Source organism: Apium graveolens, chromosome 4, assembly GCF_009905375.1.
Source record: "Apium graveolens cultivar Ventura chromosome 4, ASM990537v1, whole genome shotgun sequence".
Lineage (NCBI taxonomy): Eukaryota > Viridiplantae > Streptophyta > Magnoliopsida > Apiales > Apiaceae > Apium > Apium graveolens.
Window position 1 is genome coordinate 295,139,261 of NC_133650.1, and position 25,833 is coordinate 295,165,093.

The window sequence follows — 25,833 nt, forward strand, 5'->3', positions numbered from 1 at the left end:
TAAAAATTCAAAACAAAATCAAACACTCCGACCGAAATTCCCTCCTTCCACTACCATAATTCCTTCTCCAATCACCCCATTACTCCCACTATTCTTATAATCAATTCCTACTTCTATTCCAAAACTAATTCTTCATTATATATATATATATACACTTCTACACATCCATTCCTCACCAAATTTTTCAATCTCAAACCTAAATCTCTCTTATACACTTCTCTTTTCTAAACTTATTCGAATTCAATGGCACCCAAGAGACAAAGGCCTCAAGTTAGCAGCATCAACATCGATTCTTCAAGTGTTGGGGGTGTGAGGCCTAGGTTTGCTACTCTGGAGGCTGAAGCGGAGTATACGAGGCTGCTATCGAAGCCCATAGCAAAGGAGAGGGGTTTTCTACCATCGGGGAGGGATGGTAAGCTTTTGGAGATGATTCTGGAGATGGGTTAGGTTGCTTTTTGCGAGACACCTGCTATTGTGCCCATGAGTGTTGTTTGTGAGTTTTACGCGAACACGAAGGTGGACAAGAATGGGTACTCGGTGGTTCGGGGTTTGACTGTGGACTATACTATGGAGGCTATTCGGAGGGTAATTAACCAGCCCGAGAGACATCCGGCTCAGGATGATTGGGTGATGAAGACCGGGGAGGATTTTGACTTGGACATGATTGTTTCGACGCTGTGTGTCCAAAATACTCACTGGAAGTTCAAGAAGGGGTCGAATGAGTATTGCACTTTCCCTGACTCTTGCATGAACAGGTTCGCTCGTGCATGGAACTCTTTTATTTGTGCGAACATCATGCCTGCTTCACATGTGCACGATGTTATTGTGGATCGTGCCAAGTTATTGTGGGGGATATTGCAGGGTGACTATGTGAATCTTGGCTCCATTATTTATCAGGGTATATTGAGGTTTCTGCGTGGGAGCACTACGGGTTCTATTTCATATGCGTCGATTATGACAAAGCTGTGTGTGCGGTTGGAGTTCATTGGCCCGCACACGAGCAACTGCAGTTACCTAGTGCCTCTATTGACAGTTTGACGATAGCAGTGATGCAGGAATGGTACAGGGGAAAGACTGATGAGTAGGGGCTCGGTTACTCCTATGATCACTTGCCGGGTGGTCGGCCAGCTGATCAGACTTATGCTGGTGGTTCTTCTCAGGCACATGGAGCGGCATGGGGAGATCAGTTGGGTGAGGCCGGTTCATCGCAGCAGCAGCAGCAGGATGTAGAGGACAATGCCGGTTTGGGTTTGGCGCAATATAGGCGCTTGATGAGGCGGATGGATGCGATGCATGACATCCATAACAGGTTTACACAGGACCTTACCCAGGTGTTGGGTACAGCTTTTAGAACCACAGGAGTTGACATTCAGTGGCCAGTTTTTGGTGAGAATGCTGTGTACCCGCCTCCTGACACTCCACCCGTGGAGCGTGATGATCCTGATTCGGAGTAGGTATGCCTGATTCCTTACTATTATCTTCACTGAAGACAGTGAAAATTTTAAGTTTGGGGGTGGTAGTTAAGGAATATGTTTGTGTGTGTGTCCATTTAGTTGCATATTCATAATAGTTTAGTTCATATAGTTATATATTTGTCATGTAGTTTTTTTATTTTATTTTATTTTGCATATTTATTTTGCATGTTAGTATGTTGCATATAGTTACATGTGCATTATATCATGATCCCTTAGGTTTGCTTTTCCGATTAATTTGTGATATTGATGCGAGTGTAGTGATGTTGTATAGAGGGATGTTAAGTCCTAATGATTTGATTTGCATGCTAGAAACAAAAAAAAATTCACTAAGTCTTGTAGGTTGCTTGCGTGCTAGATCATGATCATGGTTTGTTTGTTTATCGAGGTTTAATCACTAGTTTATGTCTAGAATGTATGATATTCTCTTAGTGGTGAAATAACATGGATTTTTAAAATTGGAGAAAAACATTAGATTTCATTGCTAGTTGTTGTGGCTAGGTGTCAAATGGCTAGTAGTCGGCTCATTTTATATGAGTAGTCTAGGGTTCAGCGAGATGGAGCAAAACGCACTCGTTCAGAAATCATATGAAAAAAAGAGAAAAAGAAAAAAAAATGTTTTGATGCATAATTGATCACGAGTGGGCTCTTTAATACTTGAGTTATTAAGTTCTTAGGGGACTTTGTGCCTAGTGACCTTAGGCTTTTATAGTCTGGGATCCGCTAACCTAACGCTCGCTACATGGGTATTATGCAAGTCTTTTATGGACCCCACCCATTGCACGATCAAATAAGCATGTTTTTGTTTGTTTACGTGTTATCAATAAAACATGAATCCTTGTATAACTCTAATAAAATTGAAGTGTTGTCAGTCATTTGGAGTTTAGCATTTATTCTATTTATAACTTTGTGATTGTCTTGATGAGTAGTGAGTCATGGTTATTGATCTAGTTGCAAGAGTATATCTGTTAAGCAACTGCACACACGCACGTTTCTAGCTTGTGAGTTGAATTATGGGATTTGATTGATCTTTGTGCGAATAATTGCATTTGTTGAGATGTTTCTCATTGGTTGGTTTAGTTATTCTGAGGGGATCGTTGCATTCATGTTAGTTGCATTCATGCATTATTTTTTTCTTATTTTTGAGTCTGTTTATGCTTGAGGACAAACATCGATTCAAGTTTGGGGGTGTGTTAAGTGGCATTTATATCCACTTAGAACGCTCTATAAAGGCTCGAATTGGTGTTTTGTAATCAAGTTATTTGTGTATTTGATATGTTTTTGTAGTGTTTTATATTTCAGGGCATAATCGAAGGCAGGAATGGATCTTATATGATTTTATGCTGGAAGAGTGTTAGGAATAGAGCCTCGTGGAGCCTCGGTCAAATTGCACAAGAAACCAGCAGCCGCAAGCAAGAGAAGAAAAAAAACTCAGTTTTTCCAGAAGCTTAGCGCGCCCGTGTTGTGTTAGCTCACGTCCGCGCCGGTTGGACAGAGATACACCGCGCCCGCGCTGGGATAGCGCGCGGCCGCGCCAGGTCGATTCTGAAGATTCCTGATTCAAGTAGAAGATTGATTTTCTAGACTTCTATTCTGAATGGGCTGCTATATAAAGACTATCTAAAGATGTTTTTCATAACGGAGACTAAGGAGAAGACGGCGAGAAGACCTAGGAGCACAAATTCAACGAAGGAGAAGAGGATCTAGTTTATTCTTGTGATTCTTTGTTTAAGTTGTAATCTTGGATGCTAGTTTTCTTATTTATTGAACCTATTACTCTTGATTACGTACTTTGATCATTATTAAGTTTTATAAAAACCTAGTTTATTATACCATGCTTTCATCGGAATTCAAAGTGATGATAAGTTCGGTTATGACCTAATCGTAGTCGTGGGGTTCTAACGGATTTACTTATGGATTTCAATAGTTAATTTGTTTCGATATCTTAGTGTGTGGTGATTGTATGATATCCTAGTATTGGTTGTGCTTATTCATCTTATGAGCGTCGCAAACTTATAAGATAGTGTGTTAATCTCTATTTAAGCGAAAGTGAATATAGGGGTTTAGAACTTTCCATGCTAGCATAGGTTCATGTACTTTATATGCATGATTCGTAGGTAATTTTAACCATCTTACTTGCCCTATGTAATCACGATAGATAACTTGTGCATTAAACCGTTATATTGTCAAATTCTATAGACATATAGGGTCTCAATATAATTGGTGTATATTCAGCTTCTATCTCTTTTGTGGATGTCTGGTAGTAGGGTATTCGTACAACGAAAGTTGGCGTTTACTAGTTTCATATTATCTGATTAGTTGTCATCACCATTGCATGCTAAGGTTAAGAACAATGACTTTGAATGAAGTAGTAATGAAGTTAGAATCCCATGTTTGTCTCGTATAAGTAATTCAACCCTCTTATTCTCTTAGTTAATGTTATTTAGTGTAATCTCTTAGTTAATCGTAGTTATAAACAATCTCAACTTGTTATCATCTTAGCATTGAATAATAACCATACCATTGTTGCATAAGTGCATAAATTGAACTTAACCTAAACCAGTCTTTGTGGGAACGAACTAGAAAGAGATCTATATTACTTGCGAACGCTTATACTTGCGTGTAATTTAGCGCGTGTTTTCGTCCTTTCAAATCAAAAAAAATAATAATGATATATTTAAAGCTGTACTAAGATTTAAAAACAGGTGAAACCAAAAGTCGAAAAGGGGTGAAACAAAATACCCTTAAAAGATGGTTTCCCTTATTAGTAACGATTTATAAAGGATTCTATTTTATTATTTTAATAAATAATAAAAAAGAATTATACGTAAAATAGAAATATCGTAATTATAATAAGATTCCAATAATCTATATTTCGTTAAAAATAACATAGATTTCTACATAAAATACAAATCTACGGGTGAAACCAAAATACAGCGTAACCGTACTAAGATAAAACCAAGTACCCTATTAAAAAATAATTTAGAGGTCTACGGAAATAAAATTGTAATCATAATAAGATTTGAACAATTTTATTATTTTCTAGGGGTGAAACCAAAATACAGTATTTATAATATCCATATCAACAATTAAAAAATAAATAAATTGAAATATTCCCATTTAAACACTTGACCAATTTACTTGATTGTGGTTTATATTTTTCGGAACCTATTTAGTTAGGCCAATTTATGAACCTATTTATTTTAAAATATAATTAAAAGTAGGATTCAAACCTATAAAAATAATAAAAAAAAATATGCTTATAAAATTCAAAAAACGGGTAAAAATAATACATATAGAATTATAAGTTATATAGAAATCAAAAGGGATAAAAATAATACACTTAGAGTTTTAACATGAATCATAAAAAGTGAAATCAAAAGGTGATGAAACCAAAAAATAAGTGAAACGGAAGTAACACTTAAAAAGAGGTTTCGCTTATTAATAAAGTTTATTAAAGCGAAATCATATTTTATTGGTGCACAAAAGTATCGAAATATCAAAATATCAAACTTTAGTACTTACCTGACGAAAATTAACTTCTATTATATCCGGACTTTGTTTTTATTAACTAGCGTTTATTCAAGTGTCTATTTACTTTTAATTTGAATGATTGAATATTATATACCTCCTAAGAATATGCGATATATATAGTTGTGTTGCGGAGTTGCAAACCTCTTACTGACAAAATATTGGTAAATTAATCTTTTTGATTCCTTCTTTCTTCATCCTCTCCATCGGCAACACAAATTCATATGTGAAAGGATAACTAACATAATAACTCGTGCATGGCCCGGGTCATTTTCTAGATTTTTTTTACACCATACAATTATATTAGTAAATTTTTTCATGATTTTCTTATTGGTAAATATTGTATAACATCTGAAGTATATCAAATACAATTTGAGTGTTTATTAATATATATGATTTTCATGTAAGAGTGTTAGACATTAACAACGAACACAATGTTTCTAATATATCTCATTAATCAAATCACATATTTTCTTGTTTGTGTCATATAATTTGTATTTTCTGAATAAATGCAAGCATGGTAGTCACTGTACGGTTAAAAGGAAAAGATTTAAAGTTAATCCATAGAATATTGTCAGATGTTCATAAAATAATAAACTAAAAATTAGGCACTTAATGCAGAGTCGAGTAAATTTTTTAAGTTTTGCTTAGATAAACCCTGAGTGGGCTATATTATTACTTAAGTCATTACTAATTTATAACTACCTTGCTTAATTTAAAAGGATTAGTAATGCAGAACTAAAGTCGTCAATACCTGCAATCGTAATATTCAGCATAGTAGGTTTGTTTTTTATAAAAAAATATTTTTTTAATTCAACGTTTATGTTGATTTTATGTCACTGCTAATGTCTTAATTCATTAACTAAAGTTGACCTGGCCATATCCTTAGTTTTTAATCTAATCTAATATATAAAATTAATTTTATAAGATGTCAGATAATTTTCAATGTCATAATTCATACATTAAAATTGACATAATCCACCCAGTTTTTAACAAATTGAAAAAAACTTAGATTTAATTGATCATTTTCATTTTCACAACATAAAATTTTTGTTATTCTCTTCTAGTGTATTAATAGATCCGAATACACCATTAACATTGAATCTTTTAAAATTAATAAAGATAAAATCACATGTATGTTAATTATTATTTGTTATATTTTCGAGTAAATTATGTTGGTCTCGTTTATTGATATGCTAGATATCTTAGGTATGTATATGACAAATCGTTAGCCAATAAATTACTCAAATAACATGTATTTATAATTATTCAAAATTATATTACCTAAAAAAAATTGCAGCTATTTATTTATTGTAGTCGTAGTAGCACTAACAATCAATCATTATCTATATTTACTCAACGGAGTATCAATCACGAATGCGACATAAAAATAATTCATATATCATAAATACTAACTACTGATACTCTCAAGTTTTTTTCAAGAATCTGAAGATATATTTATACTAATATCGTCATTCAAATCATTTTTAAGTTTCTTTCTTTTATAATTCTAATATTTCTTTTTATAATAAATTGATAACATTATATATAATTTTTTAAAATTAAATATTTTTTAATTCAATAATTTTTTTAAAATATTAGTTAAACTTGTTAACCCTTTCAAATTATCGACTAATATTAATTTTTTTCTTTAAATAGTATTACATGGATAAAATTAAATGATACAATATATTATAGTTTAAACCTTTTTTTAAATAATTCAAAACCTTGTCTAATTACAATGGTGTTTGCATGCATTTTTGCAGTGGGTACAAAATTTTTAGTAAGTCGACTATAGAAGAGCACCAAGTCGGAGCTTACCATAATACAGAGAGGTAACATATGCATAATCTTCTGGAAACATACAAGCTTATATACGAGGGTATTCTTTCTTCTGTTCTCCTTTGCATTTGCATTCCAGACTTTATATTGCAGAATGCAAAATTTTCATAATCATTGGGAATGAAGATAAATGTTAGAAATATTGTACATTTATACGTAGAAGTAGATTTATTTATTAACAAGTTTTGGAAATATATATATATTGTTAGTGGTCATCTTCTCCTCTCTCTCTTAATTGAATTATCTATTAGTTCTTACTCTAGGCCCAGACACGATGTCGATTCTAGGATTTTATAAATGGGGTTACAAGTTGTTAGAAAAGAATTTGCACAAAATGAAATTTAATCAAATTATCAAATAGTAACACTTATACCTTTCTCCAATGAGGTTTCATCCACTGAAAGTGATGTATAATAGCACTGTTATTAGAAGCAAAATCTCGCTAAATATAATACACTAAATAATCATTAAAAATGGGCTATATAATAAAAACTCTTTTTTTTTTAATTTTCTAAATAGCGGGGTGACAATTGCCCCCCTTTACATACTGCTGGAATCACCCCTGTCCAGGCAAAGTAACTGCCCATTGAAATGGACTCTGTTGAAAATGGCATCATGGAGTTCATAACTATGCATATTAACAAGAAGCTTGGGAGTTGTCGCGAACAAACTATATTTAAAGTGTATTGTCAAATGGTTCAATTAACTAATTAAACATCCGAAAGCCTTAAATTTAAAACATTAAACATTATTATTCTAATAAAAATATAGTCACTTAAAATTGAATTCGACTTTTTCGTATTTATTAGAATTAGAGTCATAAGTTCAGGTCTACTCTCAAACCTTTGAATTCCTCATTCTCTTCCTTCACTGATGGTTGATATTATGTGTTACATAATCCTTATCCTATCCAACAATGGGGGCAACATTGCTTCTTCCATCTTCATAGACTACATTATCAATAAAATAAAATTTGTAAGTTTACTTTGTAATTTAACAGTTATTATTTGGTTAGAAGCTAAAAATCATTAATAAAAATTAAAGTACTTTTTTTAGATCTTTACCTTGAGAAATTATGGGTGAGCTTTTTATACGAACTCAAAATAGCATAAAATCTTTTTTTTTTGTCAAATTGGATGATGGAATGGACAATCCATTTTCTTCCTTAACATCTACTACTTCGTAATCCTTAATCTCTTCCAGATTATTTAAATCTGGTATATTGGTACCATCAATGTTTTTATCACCTACACCATCAATTTCAATACCAAAGAAATTTCCTTGTCAACCATCATTCATGTAAAAAGAAACAACATTGTCTTTCTTGAGACCATTTTTCTTTGCAAATATACTCCAACCCGCGTGAAGACATAACTTCAGCTACTCTCCCAACAACAATAACTAATGGTCCACAATTCATTTTGAGCATCATGAAAATCAATGTAAATCACACAATTTTGTAATCTTGGATTGACATTTGGATCAATAATATGAAAGTGAAGGATCGCATACTTTTTTGGGAATAACAAGTCTACTAAGCCTACCAACATCACTAGCAGTCAAAACCTTTTGAAATAGTAATCGTTGAGCTGAATACTCTCCATCATGGATCACAATTAAATTTGAGTTGAGCCCTTGCCTTCGATATTCATTCTGAAAAACAAAAAAATGGACGTGTAAGATCCATTCTTTATCTCCAAACATCAATATTTTCCTTATTAAAAAAGGAATTATCAACTCTTAAATGAATAATATTGATAAATATGTTGATAAAAAAAAGCATATTTTCAAAACATGATGGAAACCCTATCATAAGTCATGGCTACCTTTAAATCCCATTTAATTGTCCAAAGTCATGCCTGATGACGGTCTTCTGCTCCTTCGTATTTGGAAGTTGTTCCACTTTGTTGTGCAATTACAACATCTTGCTCATGTCGTGCACGCTTGTGTGATGGACGCCAAGTGTTGCAATTGATATTTGTACGACCAAAATTTTCAATGCTAGTCATACTAGTATACATTAAGATATGAAAAGAAACAATAAACAATTAAAAATTGATATGATTACTTGTAATATAAACTATATAACTTCATAATTTTGATGTGTTATTTTAAAAAATAGTGATTTTGGTGGGTTATTTATAAAAGTAGTGGTGTACTCAATATATAAGACAACACCAAATTTATATAAAATCTAAACTTTTGGAAGAAGTGTATTAAAATTTAAACAATATCAATTACTGGGTTAAATAAGATTAAAACTTCAACTATACAAGAACACCAAGAACAATTTGATTACCTAAGTTGAAACTAAAACATGTTAATATCAAGAATATTTGTAAAATACTATATTATAGGTATGTTGATATAAGAATAAACATAACTATGGCATACATTATATGAAATAATAAAACAAAGAAACTACCAAAGATTATATTTGCTTTTAATATAATGGGCAAATTAAATGTTATTAAAGCTATTTAAAACCACATTAATAAGAATTCGTTCTATGAAAAACTCATATGTATGTTTTAACAACATCAAAAGCCCTTCAGTACTTTTAGTACTCATACATACATAACTGAGCAAGTAACGGAAAATCAAAATCAAAGCTAATACTACATAATTAAAAATATTTAGAGAACATATATTTACCGTTTGCAGGGTTGACGAGCTATGAACTCACGTTCATAGTATAAATTTAGAGGTTTTATAGATTATTTTAGGTTATTTTTGGAAGTCAGTGTTGAAAAAAAAAATTAATTAAGGAATTCTGGATTTTCTCTCAAAATTTTATCTAGAATAAAATTCTCAATTTTGGTAATAGACCGGTGTGGCTGAAATTACTTTATTACCCTTAATTATAATCTTTTTCTCAAAATATGGTCTGCTATCACCAAAGTTCTCGGTGGTCTGACTATGCCTCCTCTTTGGAAGTTGTTTTAGGATTTAGTTGTTTTAGTTAAGCCTGCACCCTATGTCACAGTTATAAGAATTAGTAAAAAAAATTAACATATTTACCAGTTTTTGGTATTTAGTTATTTAACTTGATTATTTTTATATTTATTTTTAACTTAGTTTTCCTTATATAATAATATAAGTATTACTACTAACAACTAATCCGTTATCTTTTTCAACTAAAATATCGGGTACCTTTTTCAATTATATGATAGATCAAATATTGAAAATTTTAATTTTTGGGAATTTATAAATGATAATAAATAATTATTATTAGTGATAATTGATCAATTATCTCTTTTCAACTACAGCCGGTTATCTTTTTCAAATAAAACACCATACATGTTCTATTTCTACCGACTAAAACATGGCATTTTCCAAAAATATCAAGAACAATACCGATTAACCAATTACATTTTTCAAGTAAAACACATTATTTTTTCTATTTCTTCTAACCAAAACATTCTCTTCTTAAAAAATATGCAAGTCTATTTAATAAAATAAAATAATAATATTATAATTATTAATAACTAAGTAAATATAGATGTAGTTTTAATTAAATAATACAATAAATAAACTATATTTTTATGAATAAGAATCAAATGTCTTACCATTTTTCAAATAACATATTAATTAAAAATTCTAAATTTTAATTTTTAGTTGTAGTTTAATTTGTCTAAAGATAATGAAAAAAACAGGACTTTGGAATCACCTCTTTATAAATTCACCATCATTGAATATAATGATAAATCTAATTTTTTTTAAAAGTGAAACATTAATAAATAAATCGATTTCGTATATATTCGTAGTTTTAACAGATCTTGTGACATCTATATATTTAAATATTAGGTCAAGTCATATAAACAATAATGTACAATTAGTCAGTCAGTAATTTTGATACATAATATCTAATGACTTGATCCTATAAAGACCCCAGAAATATTAATTTTTATAAATATAAGATATTACAAAATTTATCCTTATTGATAAGATATTCTCGTCGAACTCGTAATTTAAATTTACTAAACCTAGACATGGATGATGTATTTTTGACCGGGTCATGTAGTTAAATTTCGAGTATTTTTTCAAAATGAGTAAAATTTTGATTTCAAAGCTAGTAATTTTGATACATATTATCAATTGACTTGATCTTATAAAGATTTAAAAAAAATTATTTTGTATCAACATAAAATATCACAAAAGTTCCCCTTATTGATAAAATTTTATCGTCAAACTCGTAATTTAATTTAAACCTAGATAGTGACTTTGTATTTTCGGTGAGGTTATGTAGTCATATTTCGAGTATTTTATGAAAAATGGGTCAAGCTCTGATTTCAAATTCGAAATAAACCGAAATATACTTACTATTTATGACTCTAACCTATCTAAATATGTACACACGCACACAGATATATATATATATATATAGTTATATATATATATATATATATATATTATTTTTCATAAGTATATCCATTTTCAACATATGAAAAAAATAATTATATGTATAATTTAACCTTTTTATTAAAAAATAAATATTGAAAATGTAACAAACATACTTTTCAAATTAAAAATTGTTTAATAAATGAGGTAATTATCCGTTTATGTACTATGCTCTACTTTATATTTAAAATTCAATTGTTTAAAAGTAACTATATTAATATTTTAATAATTACGTTTAAAGTTAAATAAATTATTGTTATATATGACTCTCACATATTATGTGTCTGATAAAAAAACCAAAGTAACAATGTGGTGTAATGGTAAGAAGATCAATATGTGAATGTAAAAACTTGGGTTCAATTCCTCCTAACAATATTTTTTTTATAAAAATATTAAGTACAAGGGTAAATTAGTCATTTCACTGAGAATAAAAAATCTCACTAATTTTATCTCCTTGTTATCATATTATATATAGAAGAGAATTACGTTTAAAGTTGTAACACCCCCAGATCCGGGGTCGGGAATCCGGGTTGTCACGGTCTTTCTTTCCACAATATCACTTTACTTAATTAATAATAAATACCCTCATGCTGTGACCCCACACTAACACACACCACAACTCGTTATAGTCTCAGAGATGAAATTGAAATAAGTACAAGTCTTTGAATCCACAATTTAAAATTATTACAACCCAAAATGATTACTTGATAATTTACAGTTAATTGCCATTATCCGCCACAAGTTATAATTATACATAATTGGATTCTCAAAAGTAGATGGTCTAAACTACAATGGATCTACCTCTGCAGCTATAGCAGCTACAATATCAGCGGGAAGACGCGGGACGCTTCCCACGCGCTTGCGCTGGGTCTGCTGGAGTCTGGCCATCTCTCCTAACTGTTGTTGTGTGATGAAGAAATAAAGCAAGAGTGAGCCTTACAGCTCGCAAGATAATATGTAGTGATAACAATAATACAAGTATCTAAATGGATACTTACTAAAATCTTTATCGTGTGTAAGATAATTACTTACTAGATATAAGTAAAAACAAGGAATGAAGTTACCAATACTTCCCCACACTTATATCATTTATAAAGCTACTTGAACTATCACCGTTCAAAGTATAATTAAATTCACGAGGTCATCCCATAGATGAGACCACAAATAAACTTGAAAATATTTGATCTTTGAAATATTTTGAAAAGAAATGAAGTTACGAGATACTTCATTCAATGGATACACCAATAAAAATGTTTGACCCTGTCAATGCTTCGGCAACCACCCATTAGTAGCCTTTCGATCGAAATGCTACGGGTAGTGTTGCAGAATTATCCAAATGGATGATGAACTCATTACGGGAGTTTACCGCGCCAGGAAGACCACTTACGATGATCAGTCGTAGTAGTACAACCCCACCATTTTCTACATGTAGAGGAGAACCTGTCGGATTTACTTGTCAACCGAACACTGAACTCCTAAGGAATGGACCGCCTTAGCGGAACTTCCAGGCCATTTGGGCCAATATAATAAGGCTGGGCCGGCGCTACTCGACCACTTACGCCACTCCTAGTTCAGATGAAATCCATGACTCTGAAACGTAAAGCTCGTTTCCCCCTTTCCCCAAGTAGAAACTTGTTGATACGGCTCCACCAAGAAGTCGTATCTAGTTGGAAAGGAAAACTCACCAATATTTCCCAGGCGATGCCTGTTAATGGATTAACTTGTTCCAAGAATTTTACTTCCCGAATATTGGGTAAGTAATCAAAAACTCTTTTACCAAGACAGCAACCTTGTTGCGAATATAAAACACACCACCGAGCCGGATCCCCCATGTTTTGAGCGAGTATTTAAATCCCCTTTTTAAAAGGAAGATCTTAAATATAAAAATAGTTTTGGGATCCGCTCTAACTTTTGAAAATCATTTTAAAGACTCGAAAACACTTTAAAGAGTGTTTGGAGTAAAACTGATTTAATGAAGTAAATCAGTCCCCAGAATATTTAACAGGCATGCATATATACCATATCACATGCTACAATATATCGCAACATTTGCTAAATAACAATCATGCAATATCACAAGATAATGCATATACATACATTTACATCACAACAACAGTGTATCGGATAGAATACTTGCCTGAGCGACTTGGGGGTGAGAAAGGCTCGGGACGAGTCTGGCAACCTATAAACAACAAGTAAGTTGGAATTAAACCAAAATCACTTGTAAGTCTATGCTTTAACTAACTTAGACTCTAATGCTAGTTTTACGCTCACCGATTCGCTTAAGTCACTCGGGTACCCTCGGCTCCACCATTTTTAATAACTTGACCTTTACGAGTTTTAACGCGATTCCTTCGCGAATGACTTACCAACTGCCTAACACACTTACCATAAATGTTTCACACATTAATTAATCCTTTTTGGTCTTTAACCTACATTCCAAAGTAAGGCGAGGGAAAAAGTTTCGTTCGTGAAACGCCGTTACTTGAAACGGTCGTTTCTCCTAAACCGTAAATCGGAATCGGACGAACTACATATCAAAACGAAGCTCGTAACATGAGCTATCTAAACATGGCAGTGGTCACAATTTAACAGGGGGTTCTCGGGTCCTAATGCTATGCACAAAACAGTCCAAAGAAAATCGGACATTACGACGGCTATGTTTACGCGATTTCCCATTTTTAAAACTACCCACAATCATCACAAACCATCCTCAAATCCACACACATCAAACACCCATCCTTACCACATCATAACAATCCCAAACAATTCAATATTACTCATTCATACATATGCTTAACCTAACTTTAATCATGCTTTAAGTTTCTTTAAATCAAAACCACTAAATTATCATTTCATTTCACCACCATTCCAAATCTCAACTCTAAACATAACAACAAGATACCATAACATCTTACTCATCAAAATCACTTTATAATATATATGAACCTAGGGTTTGAAAGTGGTATACCTTCCTTGGATTGGTGGGTGAAGCTAGGAAGCCTTAATAAGCTTGGAGTAGTCTTAAGAAAGCTTGGATCTTCAAGAAAACAAGAAAAAAAACTCAAGTTAAAACTTGAAAACACTATTCATTGTCTTCTCCAATGATTAAATCAAGAAGCTAGAGAAAGAATTTGTGGCTTAAACTTATGATATAGCCATTACTAAGCATAAAGAAGGTTAGGGAATTTTCTTACCAATTAAGGATGCTTGGATCTTGATTTTTGAAAATTTAAGCCTTGGAAAATGAAGAAGGCCGAGAGCAAATATGAGGAATATGCCTTGGCTGATTTTTTTGATGAAATGATTTGCTAGTTGGTTGGCTTGTTTTTGTTTTCCATTTAGCAAATTACCACCTTGTCCTTGCATTTGTGTGGTCCTAAATCAACCACACCTCCTTCCTTCCATGTCATGCTTATGTCACCCCTATGATGTCATCCTCCCTTCCTTGTCTCCTTTCTATTGGTTGGATGACATCACTCCCCTTAAACCCTTTGATTAACTCCCTAATCGTTTGCCTAATGACCGCTGATCTGTTGCACGGTTCGCTTAACTTTCGTTCTCGTTTATCGTTTGAAGGATCATACCCGGGATCTTATTACTTAGGTTCCCTTGACCTTTCTCAATACATTATATTCCTTTTTATGATCCTCTAATATAATCCTTTAATTTAAATCCTTTTTATCCTGTTACCTTATACTCAATTCTCTCCGTATCTTGTGGATTTCCGGGAAAAACCAAAGTGTTCGGAATTGGGTTCTGACGATATTTACATACACTTATATACTTCATATAGTACTAATAAAATCCCAGAATATCCATAACAGAACCCCTACATAGTGTGGCGTGAAAAGTTTTCTCATTCAGCTAAAACACTATTCACAAGGGTTACAAAAAGTTGAAAAATTTTGGGGTTATTACAGTCTCCCCTCCTTAAAAGGATTCCGTCCCGGAATCAAACAGAAAACAATTGGGGGTACTTTTCTAGCATTGCGCTCTCTAGTTCCCAAGTCGATTCTTCCACATTATGATTCTGCCATAGTACTCTGACTAGCTTGATCACCTTGTTCCGAAGCACCTGCTCCTTCTTATCCATAATCCTTACTGGCTTCTCCACGTAAGTTAGATCTGGCTGCATATCCACCTGCTCGTACTCCACTATGTGCCTGGCATCTCGATGATACCTCCTTAGCATTGACACATGGAACACATTATGAACTTGTTGCAAATTAGGGGGTAGGGCTAGCTCGTAAGCTAACTTTCCAATCCGTCTTAATATCTCAAAAGGTCCAATGTATCTTGGGCTTAGTTTTCCTTTCTTTCCGAACCTCATTAATCCCTTCCAAGGGGATACTTTCAACAGTACTAGGTCCCCTACCTCATATTCCTTGTCCTTTCGGGCTAGGTCTGCATATTTCTTCTGTCTGTCTTGGGCTGCTACAAGTCGCCCTCTGATAAGATCCACTATATCTTTGGTCCTTTGGACCACTTCGGGTCCGAGCATCTTCCGCTCTCCTACTTCATCCCAGTATAAGGGAGATCGACACCTTCTTCCGTACAAGGCCTCATAAGGCGGCATCCCGATGCTAGCATGAAAGCTATTGTTATAAGAAAACTCGATCAACGGCAGGTGATCATCCCAACTTCCTTTAAGGTCTATTGCACAGACTCTCAACATATCCTCTAGTGTCTGGATGGTCCTTTCACTCTGTCCATCCGTCTGGGGATGGTACGCGGTACTCATATTTAACTTGGTCCCCGCACATTCCTGAAAGCTCCTCCAAAATCTGGAGTTGAACCTTGGGTCTCGGTCTGAGACAATGGACGCTGGGACTCCATGTCGCGTCACTATTTCCTTAAGGTAAATGTCCACCAGTCTATCGACTGTATATCTCTCGTTGATAGGAATGAAATGAGCTGACTTTGTCAGTCGGTCTATAATTACCCAAATGGCGTCGTGATTGGCTTTCGTCCTTGGCAAGCCTACAACAAAATCCATCGCTATCTGTTCCCATTTCCATTCGGGAATCTCCAGGGGTCGCAAAAGTCCACTGGGTCTCTGGTGCTCTGCCTTTACTCTTTGGCAAGTCAAACATTTGTTCACCCATTCTGCTACGTCCCTCTTCATGTTGGGCCACCAGTAATATTCCTTCAAATCCCTATACATCTTGGTACTTCCTGGGTGAATGGAATACCTTGAACTATGGCTTTCATCCAAAATCTCATCTTTAAGTTCTTGAACATTCGGAACCCAAATTCGGTAGGAGTACCTCATTATCCCTTTATCATCTTTCTCAGTATGGATCTCTTCTCCAGTCATTGACTTTCTGTCTTCATTCATTATTTTCTCTTGGCACAATCTGATCTTTTCCAATAATTCTGGCTGCATTGAGATCTCAAAAAGCTTTTCAGTTCCGGTTCCGGTTACCTTTACCTCTATTTCCATTTTCTCAAAATCCCTTATCAACTCTTCCGAGGTCGTTATCATTCTGAGTCTTTCCTTTCTACTAAGGGCATCAGCCACCACATTGGCTTTCCCTGGATGATAGAGAATCTCACAATCGTAGTCCTTGATTAGTTCTAACCATCTCCTCTGGCGCATGTTGAGCTCTTTCTGCGTAAATATGTACTTGAGACTCTTATGGTCTGTGAAAATCTCGCACTTCTCTCCATACAAGTAGTGCCTCCAAATTTTTAAAGCAAATACTATTGCCGCGAGCTCAAGGTCATGAGTAGGATATCTAACCTCGTATTCCTTCAATTGTCTCGACGCATACGCGATAACTTTACCGTGCTGCATAAGCACACATCCTAATCCTTTGTGCGACGCGTCACTATATATCACAAAATCTCCTTTTCCATCCGGCAATGCCAATACCGGAGCCGTTATCAACCTTTTCTTTAATTCCTGAAAACTGTTCTCGCATTTCTCCGTCCATTCAAACTTCTCTGTCTTACGAGTAAGTCGTGTCAAAGGGGCTGCGATCTTCGCAAAGTCCTGCACAAATCTACGATAGTAGCCGGCCAATCCTATGAAACTCCTCACCTCTGTGGGTGTGGTTGGCCTTTCCCAATTTGAGACTGCCTCTATCTTGGAGGGGTCGACCAATACTCCTTCTTTATTGATCACATGTCCTAAAAACTGTACTTCATTCCGCCAGAATTCACACTTCGAGAATTTGGCATATAACTGCTCCTCTCTGAGTATTCCTAGAGCTATCCTCAAATGCTCTGCATGTTCTGCCTCAGTCCTTGAGTAGATCAAAATATCATCGATAAAAACTATCACACACTTGTCCAAGTACTTCTTAAATACTCTATTCATTAAATCCATGAAGGCCGCTGGGGCGTTGGTTAATCCAAAGGACATTACCAAGAACTCATAATGCCCATACCTGGTACGGAACGCTGTCTTGGAAATATCTTCGGGCTTAATCTTTAGTTGGTGATATCCAGTTCTCAGGTCAATCTTGGAAAAATAAACAGCATCCTTTAGCTGGTCGAACAGATCGTCTATTCTAGGTAATGGGTACCTGTTCTTTATGGTTAGCTTGTTCAACTCTCGATAGTCTATGCACAACCTCATGCTCCCATCTTTCTTCTTAACAAATAAAACTGGTGCTCCCCACGGAGACACACTGGGTCTTATCATACCCTTATCCAAGAGTTCCTGCAATTGGATAGCTAATTCCTTCATTTCTAACGGGGCTAACCGGTAAGGTGCTTTTGAAACTGGCGCCGTCCCTGGGGCCAACTCAATAGCAAATTCAATCACTCTATCGGGTGGTAATCCCGGAAGGTCTTGGGGGAATACATCTTCAAATTCGTTGACTACTGGAATATCTTGTAATTTGGGCACCTCCTTCTGCGTGTCCACCACATAGGCTAGGTAAGCCTCACTCCCTTTTCGTAGCATCCTTCTGGCCTGAGCCATGGTCAAAAATTTCTGCGTCTGCCTCTTTCCTCTAAATATAATTTCTTTCTTCCCGGGGATATTTAACTTAACTTTCTTCCCTTTACAGTCTATCTGAGCATCGTTGCTAGATAGCCAGTCCATTCCCAAAATCACATCAAACTCCCCTAATTTAAAAGGAATCAGATCAACACTGAAAGATTGCTCCCCTATGCCTATCTCACAGGCGGGGTGAATCTGGTTAACAGGAATAATTTCATGATTGGCTATTTCTACTTGTAAGGGTTCTATCAAGGGTTTAGCCTTAAGTCTTAACTTACGCGCAAAGTCCCTTGATATAAAAGATTTAGTTGCTCCCGAATCAAATAAAACATTTGCACTGACTGAATTTAGAGAAAGGGTACCTGCTATCACATCTGAATCTTTCATAGCATCCTGGACTGTCATGTTGAAAGTCCTCGCAGTAGGTGGCTTATTAGAAGCAGCCCTGCTTGCTCCCGAAGCTGCTGGTTTGTTCATTGGGCATTCTCTCTTCCAATGACCTGGGCGTCCGCACTGATGACAAGTGGTGGTTGGAATGACGGCAGGGGCTGACGAAGGGCATTTGTGAGAATAGTGGCCCACTTGCCCACACTTAAAGCAGGTTACTGGCTTTCCTTTACACTCCCCAGTGTGATTCCTTCCACAAGTGTTACAGGTTGGCAATGGGGGTCGAGACTGGTTGGAATAGGACATTCTTGACTTCTGGCCGCCCTGGCTCACACTCACACTCATTGGTCGCTTAAACCCAGTGTTCTTTCCCGGTAGGGACACTGCTCCTCGATTAAACCTAGTTGGGAAGCTCCTTCCTGCGGAACCTCCACCCATGCTCATACTTTTCCTCTTTAATCCTTTCTTCTCTCTTTCCTTCTGCATCTGTTCACTTCCGACTTCTACAATCGTTGCTTTTTGCACCAGAGTGGCATAGTCCGTAAGCTCAAGGATTGCCACCCTATTCTGAATCCATGGTTTCAGTCCCTGCTGAAACCTCCTAGCTTTCTTTTCCTCAGTGCTCACAAACTCCGGCACAAACCTTGATAATTCGGTAAATTTCGCTTCGTACTCTGCTACAGACAAATCATTCTGCTTTAGCTCCAAGAACTTGAGCTCCATCTGGTTTTCCATAAACCTCGGGAAATACTTTCCCAGAAACAACTGACTAAATCTCTCCCAGGTTATAATAGCATCTGTCTCCATGTTTTTCTTGGCCTCCCACCAGTAGTTAGCTTCTCCTTTCAGAAGGTAGGTAGCAAATACAGTTTTCTGTGCCTCATCGATACTCAAAATCTCAAAAGATTTCTCCATTTCCTTTAACCATGCCCTTGCCTCAACTGGGTCGGCTGATCCGTGGAACTCAGGGGGCTTAAGGGACTTAAAAGCCCTGAAAGAGTTTGCCACAGCATTGTTACTTCCTTGAGGGGGTGGGTTGGGTTGACGTTCCAAATTCTGTCTTAGGAGTTGCATAAACTGGCCCATGGGATCCATGCCTGGGTTTGGTACTGGTTGCTCAACCTCGGTTTCTCCTTCTTCAGCCTCTATCTCAAATCCCTCAACATCATATGTTTCCTCTTCCTCTTCATACAGGGAGTCATCCTGTTCCACATAATCCTCATCTTCCTCTTCACTGTGATCTTGGTTTCTATTGTCCTGATTATGGCTTCCCTGGTCCTCAGACCCAGGGTTCGCCCTAGTTCCAATCTTTCTTGGCGGCATGATTCTGATAATAATAAAAACAATTATTGGGAAAAAAAATTCAACGTTAGGTCACAATCATATACAACATTGTGCCTTGCACAGCTCTTATAATGGGGAGAACGTATATCGCAATTCTATTATTTTAAGAAAGTTCTAATACGAAGTGCAGTAATAATAATAATAAAACAGTGATCCCGTCACTATGGAACTGAACTGAAAGGAAACAAATATATACATAATGCGAGAATACATAGTTTGATCTGGTCAAAAGTACAACAGTGCTACAGTCATCTGTCCCAAAAGTGATACACAAGAGTCTATCTGTCTAGTCAGAAAAAGGGATGCTATATACAAGTCAACTATCCCGGAAAATTGGCTCTTACTAAGGCCTCGGCTAACTAGACAACTAGACTATTCCATCATCAATCCTGAATCACACACCCGAACGGGTCAGCTCCCAAACCCTTTCCATCGCACGACGGAAGATATAGTCGGCCTGCCGCCTGGAGATCCTACCATGCCTGTCCCCCTGGAGAGATCTGAGTCTCGCTCGGGACGTGAGCTCTATCCCCGTAAGCTCCCTCCTCAAGGATCGGGGTATAGAAGCCCTGGTCTCATAAGCTCGGGTACGCCTACCCGCCCTCTCTGCATCCAACTCCCTCCTGGCCTCATCCAGTCGGGCCTCGGCAACAGCCACTCGGGTCCTCAAAACATCCTGAACATATCCATGAGCTAACGAAGACTGCCTCTGGGCAGGGTCAAGAGGTGGTGAATCCGGAGCCGCTGAGGGTGCCTCCTCGGTCTGCCTAGGCTCGGAAGTATGGGTCTCTGAGCTGTCATCATCAGGAATCCAAGATAGTGGTGGAGGGGTAGGGGCTCTGACCACCGGAAGTGTGGGTAAAGGGATACCAGCATACACTACCATAGATCCAACACGCTCCTCAGCTACTGGGACCTCATCCGGGTCCTCCTCATCTGGAATAGCAATAACCTCTGTCTCTGACTCCTCTGAGGGGTCCTCCTCATCCTCCTCCATCTCAGGCTCCTCCTGATCCTCAACATCCAGCAATGCCTCATCATGCTCACGCTCGTACATCTCAGGGTCCTCCATCTCAGGCGCCTACACATTAAACGAGCTAAATTACTATCATGATACTTATAAGGGTTCCCGTAAGGGTTTTAGCTGTCAGTACTACTTTAAGTAGTCCGACCATGAACTTGGCAAGAGTTCTTATTATCTTTGTGAGTTTATTATTTTATCGTCGCATCATCTCTGAGGTTTATAACGCTTAGCTCTGATACCATTTCTGTAACACCCCCAGATCCGGGGTCGGGAATCCGGGTTGTCACGGTCTTTCTTTCCACAATATCACTTTACTTAATTAATAATAAATACCCTCATGCTGTGACCCCACACTAACACACACCACAACTCGTTATAGTCTCAGAGATGAAATTGAAATAAGTACAAGTCTTTGAATCCACAATTTAAAATTATTACAACCCAAAATGATTACTTGATAATTTACAGTTAATTGCCATTATCCGCCACAAGTTATAATTATACATAATTGGATTCTCAAAAGTAGATGGTCTAAACTACAATGGATCTACCTCTGCAGCTATAGCAGCTACAATATCAGCGGGAAGACGCGGGACGCTTCCCACGCGCTTGCGCTGGGTCTGCTGGAGTCTGGCCATCTCTCCTAACTGTTGTTGTGTGATGAAGAAATAAAGCAAGAGTGAGCCTTACAGCTCGCAAGATAATATGTAGTGATAACAATAATACAAGTATCTAAATGGATACTTACTAAAATCTTTATCGTGTGTAAGATAATTACTTACTAGATATAAGTAAAAACAAGGAATGAAGTTACCAATACTTCCCCACACTTATATCATTTATAAAGCTACTTGAACTATCACCGTTCAAAGTATAATTAAATTCACGAGGTCATCCCATAGATGAGACCACAAATAAACTTGAAAATATTTGATCTTTGAAATATTTTGAAAAGAAATGAAGTTACGAGATACTTCATTCAATGGATACACCAATAAAAATGTTTGACCCTGTCAATGCTTCGGCAACCACCCATTAGTAGCCTTTCGATCGAAATGCTACGGGTAGTGTTGCAGAATTATCCAAATGGATGATGAACTCATTACGGGAGTTTACCGCGCCAGGAAGACCACTTACGATGATCAGTCGTAGTAGTACAACCCCACCATTTTCTACATGTAGAGGAGAACCTGTCGGATTTACTTGTCAACCGAACACTGAACTCCTAAGGAATGGACCGCCTTAGCGGAACTTCCAGGCCATTTGGGCCAATATAATAAGGCTGGGCCGGCGCTACTCGACCACTTACGCCACTCCTAGTTCAGATGAAATCCATGACTCTGAAACGTAAAGCTCGTTTCCCCCTTTCCCCAAGTAGAAACTTGTTGATACGGCTCCACCAAGAAGTCGTATCTAGTTGGAAAGGAAAACTCACCAATATTTCCCAGGCGATGCCTGTTAATGGATTAACTTGTTCCAAGAATTTTACTTCCCGAATATTGGGTAAGTAATCAAAAACTCTTTTACCAAGACAGCAACCTTGTTGCGAATATAAAACACACCACCGAGCCGGATCCCCCATGTTTTGAGCGAGTATTTAAATCCCCTTTTTAAAAGGAAGATCTTAAATATAAAAATAGTTTTGGGATCCGCTCTAACTTTTGAAAATCATTTTAAAGACTCGAAAACACTTTAAAGAGTGTTTGGAGTAAAACTGATTTAATGAAGTAAATCAGTCCCCAGAATATTTAACAGGCATGCATATATACCATATCACATGCTACAATATATCGCAACATTTGCTAAATAACAATCATGCAATATCACAAGATAATGCATATACATACATTTACATCACAACAACAGTGTATCGGATAGAATACTTGCCTGAGCGACTTGGGGGTGAGAAAGGCTCGGGACGAGTCTGGCAACCTATAAACAACAAGTAAGTTGGAATTAAACCAAAATCACTTGTAAGTCTATGCTTTAACTAACTTAGACTCTAATGCTAGTTTTACGCTCACCGATTCGCTTAAGTCACTCGGGTACCCTCGGCTCCACCATTTTTAATAACTTGACCTTTACGAGTTTTAACGCGATTCCTTCGCGAATGACTTACCAACTGCCTAACACACTTACCATAAATGTTTCACACATTAATTAATCCTTTTTGGTCTTTAACCTACATTCCAAAGTAAGGCGAGGGAAAAAGTTTCGTTCGTGAAACGCCGTTACTTGAAACGGTCGTTTCTCCTAAACCGTAAATCGGAATCGGACGAACTACATATCAAAACGAAGCTCGTAACATGAGCTATCTAAACATGGCAGTGGTCACAATTTAACAGGGGGTTCTCGGGTCCTAATGCTATGCACAAAACAGTCCAAAGAAAATCGGACATTACGACGGCTATGTTTACGCGATTTCCCATTTTTAAAACTACCCACAATCATCACAAACCATCCTCAAATCCACACACATCAAACACCCATCCTTACCACATCATAACAATCCCAAACAATTCAATATTACTCATTCATACATATGCTTAACCTAACTTTAATCATGCTTTAAGTTTCTTTAAATCAAAACCACTAAATTATCATTTCATTTCACCACCATTCCAAATCTCAACTCTAAACATAACAACAAGATACCATAACATCTTACTCATCAAAATCACTTTATAATATATATGAACCTAGGGTTTGAAAGTGGTATACCTTCCTTGGATTGGTGGGTGAAGCTAGGAAGCCTTAATAAGCTTGGAGTAGTCTTAAGAAAGCTTGGATCTTCAAGAAAACAAGAAAAAAAACTCAAGTTAAAACTTGAAAACACTATTCATTGTCTTCTCCAATGATTAAATCAAGAAGCTAGAGAAAGAATTTGTGGCTTAAACTTATGATATAGCCATTACTAAGCATAAAGAAGGTTAGGGAATTTTCTTACCAATTAAGGATGCTTGGATCTTGATTTTTGAAAATTTAAGCCTTGGAAAATGAAGAAGGCCGAGAGCAAATATGAGGAATATGCCTTGGCTGATTTTTTTGATGAAATGATTTGCTAGTTGGTTGGCTTGTTTTTGTTTTCCATTTAGCAAATTACCACCTTGTCCTTGCATTTGTGTGGTCCTAAATCAACCACACCTCCTTCCTTCCATGTCATGCTTATGTCACCCCTATGATGTCATCCTCCCTTCCTTGTCTCCTTTCTATTGGTTGGATGACATCACTCCCCTTAAACCCTTTGATTAACTCCCTAATCGTTTGCCTAATGACCGCTGATCTGTTGCACGGTTCGCTTAACTTTCGTTCTCGTTTATCGTTTGAAGGATCATACCCGGGATCTTATTACTTAGGTTCCCTTGACCTTTCTCAATACATTATATTCCTTTTTATGATCCTCTAATATAATCCTTTAATTTAAATCCTTTTTATCCTGTTACCTTATACTCAATTCTCTCCGTATCTTGTGGATTTCCGGGAAAAACCAAAGTGTTCGGAATTGGGTTCTGACGATATTTACATACACTTATATACTTCATATAGTACTAATAAAATCCCAGAATATCCATAACAGAACCCCTACATAGTGTGGCGTGAAAAGTTTTCTCATTCAGCTAAAACACTATTCACAAGGGTTACAAAAAGTTGAAAAATTTTGGGGTTATTACAAAAGTTAAATAAATTATAGTTATTTATGACACTCACATATTATACGTATGATAAAAAAACCAAAGTAATAATGTGGTGTAGTGGTAAGAAGATGAATATGTGAATGTAAAGACTTGAGTTCAATTCCTCCAAACACCATTTTTTTATAAAAATATTAAGTACAGGGGTAAGTTAGTCATTTCATGAGAGAATAAAAAATCTCACTAATTTTATCCCCTTATTCTCCTACTATATATAGAAAACCAAAGTAATTATGTAATGTAGTGGTAAGAAGATGAATATGTGAATGTAAAGACTTTGGTTCAATTCCTCCCAACACCATTATTTTATGAAAATATAAAGTACAGGGGTAAGTTAGTCATTTCACTGGAATTATGAAAATATAAAGTACAGGGGTAAGTTAGTCATTTCACTGGAAATAAAAAATCTCACTAAATTTATCCCCTTGCTCTCCTATTATATATAGACTGGCATAATAACCCGTGCGAGGCACGGGTCATTTTCTAGAGTTTTTTATGAATCATGCAATTAAAATTTTCTTAGAGCAACTCCAACACTATCCTTATATAGACTCTTAAGTAAAATTTTGAAGAAATGAAGATAAAAGTTCTCTCCAGCAAGCTCCATGTCCCCCTCTTAACATTAGGAGCTTTTAATACTTCCTCATGACTTTTAGGAGTGAATACCCCCTCAACTATTATTATAATATATTTTTCTTACCTGTCTATTTAACATAAATGACTTTAATGAGTAAAAAGATAGATAGTGAGTTTAAGGAGAATTGTTGGAGAAATTGTTCGATTTTGGCTTCTAAAAATTTAGGAGCTCATTTATTTATATTATTTATAGTGAAAATGCAAGGAGATTGTTGGAGTTGCTTTGAGTTGTTTTCTTATTTGTAAATATTGTACAATATCTAACGTATATCAAATAGAAGTTGATTGTTTATCAATGTGTATTATTTTCATACAAAACATTAATAAATTACACAACGTTTCTAATATAGCTCATTAAGCAAAATATATATATTCTTGTTTGTATTGTATAATTTGTATCTAATAAATAAATATAAACAGGGTAATCAGTGTACGTTAAAATGAAATGATTAAATTTAATCTATAGAATGTCGTTAGTATTTTTACAAATAAAAAGTTAAAAATTAACATATATGTTGAATACATGGTTGACCAAAAAATTTGAATTTT